Genomic DNA, 5,094 nt, shown 5'->3' on the forward strand with positions numbered 1-5,094 from the left:
TTGCAGTACTTGGAATTCCCACTGCAGTATGTACTTGGAAATTCCACTGCATTACTTGGAAATTCCACTGCAGTACTGGGAAATTCCACTGCAGCACTGGGAAATTCCACTGCAGCACTGGGAATTCTCCATCATTCAGGCCATACACGTGCATGAAAAGGCCATGCACCCAAAATAATCTGGGGGGCTATATATTCCAAGAACTAAAATCCGTTTATTGAAACGCACATTACTAATCACTTTTATATGTTTCCAGGTGGTAACATGCCGAGAACACCAAAACGAAGAAGAATTTCCCAGCGATTACCAGAAGTCCGTGCACAAAGGAATGCAAAACGACAGCTGCAGTTGCCAGTGGTCCCACGAAGGAATGCAAGACGACACCTGCAGTTGCCAGCGGTCCCACGAGCCTACACGAATGATGAAAATGTGTTCTTCCTTGAAACAGATATTGGAGAAATAGAAATAGCATGTAACTACTATGAGGCAAAAATTCGCTGGCGAGCCACCAGGATTTTGCTGTGCAATTGGAAAAATCCAATTGGATTTATTCCCAACGCCACCTCAATATCTGCTGTCACTGCTCAATGGAACAAATAATGATTCCGACAATTTCCTTTAGAACGTAGTGTTTATAATAGCGCATTTCAAATGATGAGCTTTGGCTGCACTAGACAACAGATTCATGGATGGGATCCCAATTTTACTGTCCAAGGTCAAGTGTGTCACAAAATTGTAAGTCTGAATCCGCAAGACAATACGCCTCGACAGTTTCTGCAAATTTATTTTATTGACAGCAGACGAGCCGAACATGAAGCACGTTTGGCCATTGGTACTGGTATGAAACCACACATCGTAACGAATCTCACAGAGTTATTGCATGAGAACAACAAATACGTCAGAAACCTGAAAACGGCTGTTGAAAGCATGAACAAAGACAGAAGAGAAGATCTTAGAGTTGTCATCCACGAAAACGAGCAGCTGGCCACACAACATCCTCACCGTTACAACGCACCAACCGGTGATGAAGTAGGCATACTAATGCCAAACGAACCAACTGCGACCAGAGATATTGTGTTACACCAGTGTGATGGAGCATTACAGCATATATCAGAATTACACCGTGCATACGACACTCTGCAGTACCCAATCCTGTTTCCTTATGGCACAGACGGATGGAGCGTATATTTTCAGGCAGCCGCTGCACGCAAAATAACGCAAATGCAGTTTTACGCATGCCATATCATGTGTCGACAGACTAATCATTTGTTACTGTGCCGCAGACTGTTCCAGCAAGTTTTAGTTGACATGTACTGTAAGATAGAAACAGAACGATTACATTTTCTCAGACAGGAACAGAAATCTCTAAGAGCAGACAGCTCCCAAAACTTCAGAGACGCTATATTTAATAACGACTGTGATCCGCGGAACGTGGGGCAAAGGATCGTGTTACCATCTACATTCACGGGCGGTCCGCGCTATATGCACGAGCGCACCCAAGATGGCCATCGCATACGTGCGGAAGTATGGCAGACCAGATCTGTTCATAACCTCTACTACTAATCCGAAATTGTCAGAAATTACAGAAAATCTTCCACCAAAACAAACAGCATCAGACCGGCCAGATATCGTCTGTCGTGTTTTTCATTTGAAATTGAAGAAACTGATGGATCTGTTGAAGAATGGAGCTTTTGGTGACTTGCTGGCATGGCTGTATTCTATCGAATTCCAGAAAAGAAGACTCCCTCATGTGCACATACTACTCTGGCTGTCCCCAGGAAGCAAAATCAGACCCGACGATATTGATCAAGTCATATCTGCAGAAATACTATGTCCGGATTCGGAACTTCAACTGCACGAACTGGTGAAATGCAACATGATCCATGGACCATGCGACCCTTCAATAGAAACAATCCATGTATGAAGGACAGATCCTGCTCAAAAATGTTCCAGAAGGATTTTATCGAAGCGACGGAACAAGGGCAAGATAGCCATCCCAAGTACCGCAGGCGCACCCCAGAGGATGGAGGGAATGTAATCACAATCACCAAGATTGTAAATGAACAGCATATCGAGCACGTTATAGACAATCGGTGGGTTGTACCTCACAACCCTTGGCTTTTAAAACAAATGAAATGACACACGAACGTTGAAATTTGTACTTCAGTCAAAAGTGTGAAATGTGCTGAAGTATGTAAACAAGGGAAGTGACCAAGCGACTTTCACTATTGAAGGTGGACAAAATAATGATGAAATACAACAATATCAAAAAGCCAGGTTCGTGGGTGCCATGGAAGCTGCTCACCGAATCTTGGGCTTCCTGATGCATGAACACGATCCACCAGTGATGCATCTGGCTATCCACCTGGAGAATGGCCAGCGAGTGTACTTTGACAATAGCAATGCTGATGCCCGCGCCAGAGCGGGACCCCCAAAGACAATGTAAAGTTATTCCCGCCAGAGCGGGACCACCTAACAATGCATCCCCCTAGGCTAGTGCTCCTTTGCCCCAGGTGTGTGGTGCTGTTTCACCACTGCGCTCCACACATGGGGATTACTGTCACCGTCTCAGTCGTATGTCTGTTACATATGTCTGACAGAATTCTTCACCATTTGCCGTACGGATGAGTTCACGAAAACACTCACTTATCACGAAGTTCCAGAGTATGACACGTGGGATTCTTGCAACAAAAAGTGGAATCGACGCGAGAGGGGAACTCCAGAACCACAATTCCCTGGTGTAATCTTACACTTACATCGTGACAAGTCTCGTTCTCGAGTCCGACAGGAGGGAAAGTCCAGCAGCCGGTGATCATCACGACAGTGGATGGTGCGAGGGGGTCTTCATTAATCCAAACTACGCAAATATTGTTACACTTTTAAACTTTCCTCGGGGTTATACCATGCCAAGAGGCCTTTGTTAAACTATGAGGTTCTAAAAACCCAAATTTCCATCGCCTACGTGTTGGTGCTCTTACAATTTTGGGCCTTGCCCACCAAATTTTATTTCTGTGCCATTGCACAATTTCGTGGCTGGGTAGTGTGGCTCCACTAGCAGGTCCACCCACCTGCACACTCACCATGAGCACCCCTGGGACACTGGTGCTGCCTCCGAGCTTGCCTGCTCCTCACCCTAACATGGGGGATGCCTTCATTGGCACTCCCCTCACGATGCCCACTTGGCATTTTGGCACCCCGGTCCCGCTGATAGGACACCCGGTTCCATTGAACTCTACACTGGCACGCCAGGCCCCTCTCCTTCGGTACCTGCGTCCACGAATACAGTAATGGCCTCCTGGACCAATCTATGGCTTCACTTGGCCGACGAGCCCCCAGCCCCCTGCTGGGTGCCTGCTTCATCCGAACACTACACTCACAAGCCACACCCCAGCCGGTCAATTATCTCCTGCACCCTACACACCAATTTTTTTTTTTAACTTTCCACAATCAGCACCAACCGCATAACGACATCCATGTGTAAATTCACCTAATCCCTCTACCTAACTTTAAACGAACCCCCGGGTTACCTTGGGTGGGATCCACTCCCCCCATCCAATCCTTCACACCGTGCAATCTTTTACTCACACTCATGCCGGCCATTGCCCTGCCCTCACACACATACATACATATATATATATATATATATATATATATATATATGTATATATATATATATATATATATATATATATATATATATATATATATATATATACGTATTGCTGGAATGTTTCGAAAGACTGTGACGCAACCCGTTCATTCAAGTTGTGTTAGTGGAGCACACAGCAGGTTCAGTCTCGTTACTTTTTAGACGGAACTCGTATGTTGTTGTGGGCCGGGGGTTGGGTGAGAAGACCACCATTGGGGGAAGCTATCTTGGGTTTCCACCAGACTCCCCTGAATTGCAGGCCATCGCACACGGATAATTCCATGACGCGGCGGGTTGCTAACCGACTGTGAATGCCAATAACTCAACCACGTGACTTCGGGTCCTCCGTCTCGTTTGTCCGGTGACCTACAAAATAACCACGTGATCTAATTACTGGGGGACATGCCCTCGGTACACCTTGTTTGAACCGGATCACTTTACCGGATCAGATGCAGCCGAGCAACACTGCCAAGGACGTACCGGCTAAAAGGAATGGATCGTTGGGATTAAAGTCCTGGCTAAGTTAGGATACGGACCATGCTGGATCAATGAAAGAAAAGACGAAAACGAGCTGGAAACATTTCTACAAAGGATTTATTACAGGCAGGCGAGAAAAGATATGTGGCACAGTGAATGCTGCTTATTGTTGTCTGTGGAAGGAATAGGAAGAAATGTGAGAGGTGCGGCAATATACAAACAACTTACAAACCAGACACAGAGCAGAGTTATCCTGATATAATTCTTGTACAATCTTAACTTAAGCAAGGACAGGTGCCGACACACGCACGCACGCACACACACACACACACACACACACACACACACACACACACACACACACACACACACACACACACACACACACACACACACACACACACACACACACACACACACACACCCTGATGAAGAGGAGTTAATGAAGTGAAAAAGGAGAGGAGATGAGGCTAACAGTCTCTCAATACCTTGCACGATTGCCCGACCGCGCAACCAGTACGTTTTGGGGGGATGCTCCACTGGGTGATACCTCCCTGACAGCTGGTGCGTCATCTCTTGCTTCGTGGCACTTCGTGCAGCAAGCGTTGGTCCAGAGAATGAGACGCGATCGTCGGGCGTGAAGGGAGGGACTTGGGTGGAGTCAAAAACCAATAGGTGGAGAGAGACGGAGTCCGAAGAAAATTGGCAGAGAAGGGCAGTGAGGTGGTGAAGAAGGCGGAGTGAGCAAACAAATTGGTAAAGAAGAGCGGAGCCAGCCAGGGAATGGGCGGACTGTCGATCCCAAGCCAGACAGAACGAGCCAACAGGAATGAAAGCAGGAACGATGGGCAGGAATGACGAGCAGGAACGACGAGCAGGAATGACACACACTCGCGGCTCCACAACCCGTACTTTAATAGACCCCATTTAATAGACCGCAACAACCTGAAGCGGTGTCGTCACCCAAA

The 5,094-nt window shown here is 46.9% G+C and overlaps 1 long non-coding RNA gene across 1 annotated transcript in view; it reads right to left on the reverse strand.

Moving 5' to 3' along the window:
* LOC147034492 (uncharacterized) overlaps window positions 1–5,094 on the reverse strand; it is a 16,521-nt gene continuing 11,427 nt past the window's right edge. Inside the window, exon 3 of the long non-coding RNA XR_015059949.1 lies at window positions 1–438. This is a non-coding gene — a long non-coding RNA (uncharacterized LOC147034492). The remainder of the gene's footprint in view (window positions 439–5,094) is intronic.

This window comes from Eptatretus burgeri, chromosome 1 (assembly GCF_056783735.1).
Source record: "Eptatretus burgeri isolate ZD-2024b chromosome 1, Ebu_testis_v1, whole genome shotgun sequence".
Classification (NCBI taxonomy): domain Eukaryota; kingdom Metazoa; phylum Chordata; class Myxini; order Myxiniformes; family Myxinidae; genus Eptatretus; species Eptatretus burgeri.